Source organism: Pseudonaja textilis, chromosome 1, assembly GCF_049901715.1.
Source record: "Pseudonaja textilis isolate UNSWEBS1 chromosome 1, rPseTex1.2, whole genome shotgun sequence".
Lineage (NCBI taxonomy): Eukaryota > Metazoa > Chordata > Lepidosauria > Squamata > Elapidae > Pseudonaja > Pseudonaja textilis.
The window spans coordinates 271719725-271730767 of record NC_141990.1 but is presented as its reverse complement, the minus strand read 5'-3'; positions in this window follow the sequence as shown (position 1 = coordinate 271730767).

Below are 11043 nucleotides of genomic sequence, written 5' to 3'. Positions count from 1 at the left end.
AAATCAAATAATGAGATTCAATAACAAATACATTCATTAGGGAAAAATGTACTCTAAATAATTTTATTTTACCTGACTTACTGTACATTTATTTTCAATAATTTGGCACTTCATGATCCCAACTCCTTCAAATTGTAATCTATTTTACTGTTAACCTATGACATACTACATGTTATTCTATAAATAATTTATAAAATTATTTCATCTGTTTAACAATAATTTGTCCATTTATGAGCACATTTTGACATGATAAAAAGTCTTAAATGTTAATTTTATTTTCTGATCTTTATCCTTCCCAGAAAATAAAATGAGTTAGTTAATTATGATGTCATTCTCTTTTTTTATATACCTCTATTCTCTTCTACATGCAATTATATGGCCACTATTTTATATGGAAAAAATATATAAAAACCCATAAGTTGTCCACAAAAAATATTTTCTGTATCTTTTGGTTGCCCTCTATTGTTTGTCCAGATTTTTTTCTGCAACCCATATCTGTCAACTCTATGAAACTGTGCTGTCAAATAATTTTCATGGTGAAAGTTTCCATATGTATCCCTTGCTGGCATTAAAGCATTCTGAATTAAAACAATACAATTTTTTTGAACATTTGGCTTCTTGTATTTTGACTGCTCTGTAACAAATATAATGGAGAATTTAAAAACAGAAGGCTTTTATTAAGAATACAGATGGTAACTGTCATAAACTAGTGTTTTACTTTTAAGCTTGAAAACACAAATTTTACAACAGTAAATATTGATATTTCAAAAGATTGATATTGGGTGGATAGTTTATAACAGGAGTGTCAAACTCAAGGCCCACGGGCCACAATACTAGTAAAAATGGAGTGCAGGTCCCCCCCGTCGTCGTCCCCCGCCGTGCCCTGTTTTGGCTGGCAGGGTGCTGCAGGAGGTCGGCCATCCCATCTCTTTCCTCCCCTCATCCAGCCCCGTGGAGACAACGACAGTGCTGATCTGGCCCTCCAAGAAATCCAGTTTGACACCTCTGCTTTATAAGATGTCCAGAAATGAACCAAATGTAACCAGCAGTAAGATGGCCAAATGTTACTATTACTACTACCACTATTGTTGTTGCTGTTGTTGTTGTATGGAATTGTTACATGAATGAATGAATGAATTTTTTATTGGCCAAGTATGATTAGACACACAAGGAATTTGTCTTGGTGCATATGCTCTCAGTGTACATAAAAAGAAAAGATACATTTATCAAGAATCATAAGGTACAACACTTAATGATAGTCAAAGGGTACAAATAAGCAAACAAATCATATTAGGAAACAGTCAATATAAATTGTAAGGATAGAAGCAACAAAGTTTCAGTCATACTGTCACAAGTAGGAGAAGAAGGGTGATAGGAACAATGAGAAGATTAATAGTACACTACAATGCTAATGTAGAGTAGCAGTTTGGCTGCCAGTTTACCAGCTCTGTTGTAGGATGCATTTGCGTGCTTCCCACAGGAGGGCAAGTTGGTTTTGCACCAGAAAGAAAGACAAGCAGCTCTTCCTTCAGTGTTATCCAAGAGCCCCCTCCCTTCCCCAGAACCACTTCATAAATTGATGCCAAAACTGGAAGGTTCAAAGCCAGCAGGATTCTGCCTGCCTGCATGGAGCACCAATTCATCTCCCTACTGAAGCGGTACCTATTTGTCTACTTGCATACAACATGTTTTTGAACTGTTAGGTGGATAGAAGCTGAGACAAGTGACAGGAGCTCACCTTGCCACACAGTGCTAAGACTCGAGCCACTGGATCAGACATCTCCAGTGATATTAAGCCATTGAGTCACCACAGCTCCCACCAAGTCTGTTGATAAGATGCCAAATTATATAAATAGTGAAAACTGCTGAGGACACTGAGCAAATAGGAATCAGTTCTGACAAATTTGAAAAGTGAGCATTAATAGTACAAATAAAATATAACACAAAGATATAAATTATGCATGTTAGAGGGGAAAAAGAATAACTTCAGATAGTTTACAGTCACATAATAGTAAAGCAATTTTTTTAAAAAAAAAATCATTTACTAAGCAAGTCATTTTGATCTGGTTCACACATAATGTTAAATCAATCCTCCATGAATAAATAAATACAGTATCACGTCACCAAACGGCCGATCAAGATATCAATTTGAACTTTCCTCTCAATACAGAAATTCAGTTGAAACTCTCCCCAACAGATGGCTTTGCTTAAATACAGCTATTAAAAGTTTGCTAATCACTTGTTTCACCACTAAACAGACCCAACTATTGGGAATTTTTTCCTGATTATTATTCCTGAGATCACCATTACTCAGTACACACAGACATATACACACAAATACATGAAGCTAAAAGGAAAGGAAACTAATACATTCTACAGTGGCGAGGAGAGACAGCTGGTACATGGAGACACAAGTCTGGGCAACCCAGGAGGATATATCCAAACAATAGTTAGACTAGAGCAGTAAGCAAACAGAAGTCACACTGTCTGCCAAGGAATTTCTTTGGGGTAGAATGAGAGTCATCCAGGACTACCTGTTAAGGGAGCACTGAAGGAGCATATAATGCACATGTACTCTACTGAGCATCCCTACTGGAACACATATGCTGGTACAGTATAGACCAATTATAAATCAGCGTTTTCAGTGCTGTTGTAACCTTGAAGAGTCATTAAACAAAGGACCATAAGTTGAGGACATCCTGTAATACAGAGGAGGGATGAGTAGAAACAGAGTCTGGATTAATGAGTTAATATTACACATAAAAAAAATAATAGGGCTAGAAGGCACCGCTACTTCACCCTTCGCTGAGTAATGATAGCTCCAGAGAAATGTCCCCAGGTGGGTGGGGAGGACTATCTGATGTCCAAAGTGGTGTTAAGATGGAGAGACTTATCTGGCTATTGAGAATGATCCTGTTCAGGATCTCCTTAGATTTTCCCACAGCCTCTTCCCTTGGAATTAAATTGAAATTCACAGAGTTTAAAAAGAGAAGCTTTGGACTGAGAAAGGTACTTCTCAGTTAAATAGGGAAAGAGAAGACAGGAGCCTCTCAAGAGTTGATCAATCCCTTGTGATTCATGCCTTGTCCTCAGAAAAAATGTTTTCAGTTTCAATCCAGTCCAGTAGTTTTATGTGGGGATATTTAGCTTTTAATTTGCTGATGGTGCTAAGCAAACCGACAGATCTATAGTTAGCAGGGTCTAGTATATTTTCTCTGTTTTTATAAAATAGGATAACAAAGGGGCAGTCAGTAGGAAAACATACTAGACTGTTCATACTGTATAGGTATCTAAGGAAGCCTATCCCTTCTTTTTCTCCTTGACTAATTACATGGGATCTAAAATATCCTCCTGGAGTTTTTCTAGATTGTAGTTGGGAAATAAGGACCTTGCCCTTTGATATGGACACAGGAGGCTAGTCATTTTGAGAGTAAGTTCACAGCTGAGTTGTCTAGTGATTCCATTGTAGAAATACTCCGGAAATAATCCCAATATAACTATTTGGCTATTGCAAGAGTAGGAGAGCAGGCCACTTGGAAAAATTGCAGGCACCTGCGCTGCTTTCCATCCCCTCCCCAGAGTTTTCTATAAAAGCTGTAACCTTGAAACAGGTGGGGAGGATATGTGCTCTTTGGAAGATCTGCAACCAGCAACAGATAGAAAACAGACAAAAGGGGTTTTTTTTCCCCCAAAAGAAAAAGAGACATAGGAAAGTGCTGCACAAAATGGGAAGATGCAAGCACTTTACAAGCTGTCCATTAATAAATAACCAAAAAGTAGAAGAAATCACAGAGAAGAATTAAGGATAGACCAGTGGCTTTGAGAGGAAGAACACCCTCTATGCTGCTAAAAGTAATAGCAAAAAAATAATTGTATTAATAGTAGCAATAGTAGAAGAAACAGTACAGGGTAAGAAAACACACACCTATAATAGTATATTTCATTTTTGTGTCTTGATTTTTTTTTCCAAAATAAAATTTTCCCCACTCTTGTATGGAGGTTAAAATAATTCAGTGTCAAGGGTCCAATGCTTTTGTGGATTTTTTGAACCTGGGTCAATTAAATTAGGTACAGTCTAAAGCAAAACCTATGACAGATACCAGCAGATAAGACCAAAATCCTATAATTAAGGAGAGTTGTTAACTAAATGCCAGAACCAAGATGGGTTCTTGAGTGTAGCAGCTGCCAAGATTATTAAGTGCTTGAGAGAAGTTAGCTCAGTGAAAAAGGAAAATAAAATGTGCCAAGCTGGGAAAATCACTTGAGGCTTTCAAGAAGAGATTGGATTCCCATCTGTCAGAAATGGTGTAGGGTCTCCTGCTTGGGCAGGGGGTTGGACTAGATGACTTACAATGTCCCTTCCAACTCTGATTATCTGTTTAATATCTGTTTAATATCTGAGTTGGAAAACATTACCATGGAAAAACAGTACACAAAAGGTGCTGCCACCGTTTGCACTTCTGAGTCCTTCAGAGAAGTGGTTTCAAGTGGTTTATCTATGCCAGTCTTCAAGCCTGTTGCCTCAAAACACTGAGAACTAGGAACAAAAATTACTTCCCCACTTGGAGTTGCCAGAGACCTTTCAGTAATAGAAATCCCCACATCCCCACTTCATGCACAAGGAAATAAATGGTATTTGCATGCATACCTATCCACATCATCGTATCTGGTTGTATATAATAGAATCCCAGCAGTTCCTGCAAGGGAAAGCTGAGAAGAAGTCAAGTCATCATTTCCTTGAAAGAAGCCGAGAACCAAAATGTGACCAAAATGGGGAACTAAACTGACCTCAAGTGCTAAAAGTAACAGAAAATGAGTTTGTGTAGTTTCACATACAGCACAGCTGAGTCAGAAGTAAATCATTTCAGCTCTCAAGTATAGCTGATGTCAGAGGATCACAGGGTCCTGAGTGGGTTTCATTGTGAAGTTGCAGAAATTTTGTGTGAGAATACTTAGGGGACTATTCTAAAGAAAAGAGTAATATTGCAAAACTTGTAAACAACTTAATGACATTATGAATATTACATGAGAGAGAGGGGGGGGAGAGAGAGAGGGAGAGAGAGAGAGAGAGAACCAGTCCTTATGTGGTATCGAATCAAACAATGGAAATTATAGAACCATAAACCTGTGTATGAGCCATGGTGGCGCAGTGGTTAGAATGCAGTACTGCAGGCTACTTCTGTTGACTGCTAATAGTTCAGCAGTTCGATTCTCACCAGCTCAAGGTTGACTCAACCTTCCACCCTTCCGAGGTTGGTAAAATGAGGACCCAGATTGTTCGGGGCAATAGGCTGACTCTGTAAACCGCTTAGAGAGGGCTGGAAAGCACTGTGAAGCAGTATATAAGTCTAAGTGATGTTGCTATTGCTAGGTGGAAGGAATCAAGACAAGGTGGCAAGTGCAACATGCACCAAAGTCCAGCCCCTTTGTATATATTTGTGATATCCATGCACTGCAAAACAGGTGGGGATTCGATTGTGCTGCCATGACTGTTGTGTCCATTTTCTTTTCAACCTACCCCTACAGGTACCAGGGATACGTGCTTTATATGTAGCATGGCTCAGAGACAATCCCCGGGGTTACTTTGTAGTGATAAGGAAGACCAATCAATCAATGTTGACAACACTAGCCTAGACAGTACAATAGCTTGCCTCCACATGGGATACTTTATAATTTTGTCTTCTGTGTTCTTAATATAGAAAAGGAAATTTTCACTTGAAAGTTCTGCTGATTGTATTTCCTATGGAAATCCTTTTTCCAGTTCCTATTATTGCTAACAGATCTGACACTGGAAAATTCATAATGAGTTATATCTAATTTCAACACAGGACACTTTTGATTCCGTTTCATTGGGGTGATTTGCATTGCTGTGGGATTTTGATGGGTAAATAGGGGACCCAGAGAAATAATGCTCAATAAAATAATGGCAAATGGCTTAAAACAGCAGTGAAAACCTTTACAGCAATAATATTAATCCATTCTGGTAAAACATACATCTTCTTCACAGTAAATAACCTCCAAAAATGAATAATTTGTTGGTATGTGTCAGACAGAAAGTGTCTTAAGTTTAATGAGGACTGAGTGGATAGATCTAGTGGCTATTACTGTGAATGAGAATGACAATATAGCCTTCTTGAATATGTGCTATCCTGGATTTCAAGACCTGAACTCATCCCAGTGCCAAGAAAGAGGAATAGAGATAAGTTAGCCGTGACCAGGTCCCATTCTGTGCTGGACAGATGTGTTTGGCTACAGGAAAATATTGGGATCCCATTTGTGTACCATGAGCCCTGCTACCCCGAAAGAACCCTTTCTGAGCCATTTGACCTTTGTGTTGAGGTTATTCTGATTATTTGTGAATTTCAACTACAGCTCCTCTTAGGATGAGGTCTATCAAGACTTAAGATTTCATGGGCTCCATGGCTCTATCCCAATTAATCAGACTCAACTTTCATAGATGGACACATCTGTTTCAGAGCAGCAGCTGCTTATTTGGAAATGAAGGACACTTTTGTGAATCTTTTGTATTACAGAAGACCTATTAAGAGTGGTTCACCCCAGACACATTATGGAGTCAGAAGTCTTCAATGGGCCCTGATTTTTCCCAGCACTCTGGCAGACTTCACCATTTGGTCAAATGTTGACTGGGTTATGATGCAATTGCTCCCACCACATTTTTCCTGGTTTACCAAACAACATTGGGAGATGAAGCATCTGAAGAAATGACTGCAAACCAAAGGAAGAAGACTAAAAGTGAACCTGACTGAACACTTAGAAAATCAAAACACTTTGATTTTTAAGCCTACATCATGATGATAAAATCAGCAAACTGATTACAGTTCTCCATCCTCACTGTGTCAGTGGGATGTCATCCCCTGCAGCCCTGTTTAAGATCACTGGATCTTGCTAGCAGAAAGAGCTACCCTCTGGTTTCTGTGATGCATTTGTACAACATTTTATTAATGAAGTAGTTCAAATTCACCACATACCTGAGCATCCATTATTGGTACTGTTATGTCCTGAGGACTCAAGGAGTTCTCACTCAGGTCCACTCACTTATGTGGGCGTTCTTTCCCCCATTCCCATTGGTTGGTTCTCCCCAGCAGCCAGCTATAAAAGCAGGCTGCGGGGCCCAACCAGTTGCTGATTGCTGCGAGCCACTGCCAGGCTTGGCAAGCACGGTCAGCCCTTTATTGCAAAATAAAGCATTGTTGCACTCATGCTCTGGTCCAGCCTCTCATTGCTCAAACTTAACACTGGCGACGAGGATGGGATGGCTACCAGAAGCACCATGCAACCGCTGAGTCACTAGCCACCGATCCGCAGCCCAGAGAGAGCGATCGGCTGGCATAAGGGAAACGCTGATCCGCAGCCAGAGAGAGCGGTCAGCCAACAAAACGAGCAATCAAAAAGAGCAAACGCTGATCCGCAGCCAGAGAAAGCGGTCTGGTTCAAAGTTAGAAGCGCCTGTAGCCGCTGTTAGCCCCGCTACGAGGGGAAAGTGAAGGCTGCGCCAGCCGCAGCCGCTCTGATTGGCGCGAAATTCAAACGGGTGTCATTTGAATTTCGAACCAGTAGGAAAGTACAGCACAGCGCTAAGAAGTCACTACGCCCACTTTTTGGCGCGATTCTAGACACCTCCAACGGCTGGCAGCCAACGTGGTAACCCAGAGAGAGAAAGAGAGGGTAGCAAAAAACCTCTCCAGAGCTGATATCACTAATACGCACGAGCGCCGTAGTCCCAGAGAGATTTTTTCCACAGGTAGCCCAGCTGTCTAGCACCATGAGTTCCAACCCAGCATTCCCGGCATTTAAACCCGGACGAAGAGAAGTGGGAATCGTATAAGAACCGCTTCAATCATTACATCGATGCGGTCGGCCTGGCAGACGCGGAGAACATCGAAAAATCCTATTTCCTAATCTACTGCGGAGCCACCGCTACGATACACGCCGCAGCCCTCGTAGCGCCGAGAGAATTAAAAACGTTCCGTGGTCCGAGTTGCTGGAGATCCTCACTAACCACTACGCTCCCAGGCCCTCACAAATCGCCAGGAGGTTCACGTTCCGTATGAGGAAGCAATCTAGTAAGGAGACCATCAATCAATATATGGCCGCCTCCGAACAGCAGCCCTGCACTGCGGGTTTGGAACATACCTGGAGGACATGCTCCTCGATCAATTAGTTTGTGGGGTCAAGGATCTCAACCTACAGAGGCGCCTGCTAGCAAAAAGGACCTCAACCTCGCGCAAGCAGTCGAGGAGGCCCTAGCAGCCGAGCTAGCAACGAACTCAGCCACCGAAATTCAGGGCCCAAGTGCCAAGCTAGCTGCTCCCAGTCCATTCCGAAGAGGTGGAAGAGGAGGAAACCCACAACGATGAAAACGACGTCCACCGCCTCACCAACGACAGACGGTCGCAGGTAGGGGCCAAACAAGAACACACCGGTCCACCCAAGCACATCACATTGTGCCTAGCCTGTGGGGATCACATCAGAGGGCCACCTGCAGGTTTAAAGGAGCCATTTGCAACAACTGCCATAAGAAGGGGCACATCGCGAGAGTCTGCCAAGCCCCCAAAGCGCTGCTGCACGCAGACCCCGTCCCGAACTCGGGACCACAGAGGCAAGTATTAAACTGTCGCACGAACCGCCTTGCCAGGCGTACTTGCCACACTGTCAGTAAAATTTCTCTCTCCGTTTCCCTAGAAGGTAAACCGTGCCACATGGAGGTTGACACAGGGTCAGCGCTCTCAATAATCTCGTGGAACACCCTCAAGAGACTCCACCCCAGCATATCTACTACCCGGCTTCAGAGATGCCAGTTCCGTCTGAAGGACTACCAGGGAAGGCCATTCCCGTGATCGGCAGAGGCAAGTTTTTGTCAGTTTTAGAACTTTTAAAGGCCACCTACCTCTAGTGGTAGTTAACGGCAATCTACCAACCTTATTGGGGCTCGATTGGTTTCCCCACCTCGGCCTAGGGTTAACAGGAGTCCATGCTGTCTCAACCTCAGACACTGACTCCTTATTCGCTGACTACGCAGATGTGTTCAGCGAGAGCAGGGTGTTATAATGGAACCCCCATCTCGCTCACTGTTGACCCCCAGGCGGTCCCAATCAGGTTAAAACCACGCAGGTTCCATTTGCTATTCGACCAAAACTAGACGCTGAATTGGATAAACTACTAAAACAAGGGGTCATTGAGCCAACAGATTTCGCCAAGTGGGAGACGCCCATTGTCACACCCCTTAAAAAGATGGTAGCCTGAGAATTTGCTCGGACTACAAGACAACAATCAATAAATATCTACAAGTTAGCGCCTACCCTGTGCCCGTCATTCAGCACTTATTGCACACATTCGAACCGGGCAGCATTTTTGCTAAATTGGACATGTCTCAAGCGTATCAGCAGTTCCCTGTTGATAACCAAACAGCGGAACTTCAGACCATCGTTACTCACAGGGGTGCATTCCGATGCAAGCGTCTCCAATTTGGCGTAAGTGTTCCCGGTATTTTTCAATCCCTCATAGAGCGGATTTTACAGGGCCTCCTGGTGTAGTACCCTACTGACGACATCTTGGTCTCGGCCAGGACAGACCCCAACTCTTCCAGAGAGTACGAGCAGTGTTAGAGAGGTTCAGACAGCATGGCCTCAAGTTAAAAAAAGAAAAATGCGCCATTGCCACTAGACAGGTGGACTTTCTGGGTTATAAAATTGACGCCTCTGGCATTCATCCCCTGGAGTCCAAAGTTAGGGCAATCCACGAAGCTCCCACGCCTACTTCCAAAACGGAGCTACAAGCTTTCCTAGGGCTGCTGAACTTTTATGCATCCTTCTTGCCCCATAAAGCCTCAGTAGCCGAACCCCTCCACAGATTACTAGACAAAAAGTCACCGTGGCACTGGGGGCACAAAGAGGACCAGGCGTTTAACGCCGTCAAATCACTACTTACGTCAGAGGCGGTGCTCATCCAATTCGACCCCAACCTTCCTTTAGTACTGGCAGCAGATGCATCACCATTTGGAATTAGGGCGGTACTTAGTCACAGACTTCCCAATGGCACCGAGGCCCCCATCGCTTTTTTTTCCAGGACGCCTCGGCCACGGAGCGAAATTACAGCCAAATAGACAAGGAAGCCCTAGCAGCTGTTGCAGCCGTGAAAAAGTTTCACGAATTCCTTTGGCCACTTCTTCGAACTGGTCACCGCACCATAAGCCCCTCCTGGGCCTACTGGCCGGCGACAAGCAGACACCCCAAGTCCTTTCCCCTAGAATGACAAGGTGGACACTTTTCCTAGCGGCGTACTCATACAAACTTATCCACCGCCCGGGCAAAACTCTATCCCACGCCGATGCTCTCAGTCGCTGCCCCTTACCCGCTCCGGCTGAAGACCCAGCTCCTGTCAACGCCATTTTCGAAATCACCCAATTGGATCTGCCCATCAACGCCCTTGACATCGCCACTAAAACCAAGGCAGACCAAACGCTCGCCCAGGTGCTCGACTGGGTGAGGAGGGGGTGGCCGGGAGGCAACGTTGATAACAAATTCGCACCCTTTAAGACTCGCATGCAGGAGCTGTCCAGTTTGCAGGGTTGTCTACTGTGGGGCACTCGAGTGGTCATTCCGACCTCGCATGCACCCGGAGTCCTGGAGGCGTTGCACGAGGACACCCTGGCATCGTGAGAATGAAGGCATTAGCACGCAGCTACGTGTGGTGGCGGGTCTAGACGAGGACATTGTCAATTGGGTAAGTTCCTGCAGCATTTGCCAGGAATCCCGTCCTGCTCCCCCATCGCCACCCCTACCAGATGGGAGAACGCCAGCGCCCCTTGGTCTAGAATACATATCGATCTGGCCGCCCGTGCATGGGAAGATGTTCCTAGTGGTCGTGGACGCTTATTCCAAGTGGATAGACGTGGCACAGCTATCCACGACCACCACACTAGCAGTCACCAAGCGTTAACACACCTGTTTGTTACACATGGACTACCCGACTCCTTGGTCTCAGATAATGGCCTCAGTTCGCATCCGTAGAATTCAGCCGCTT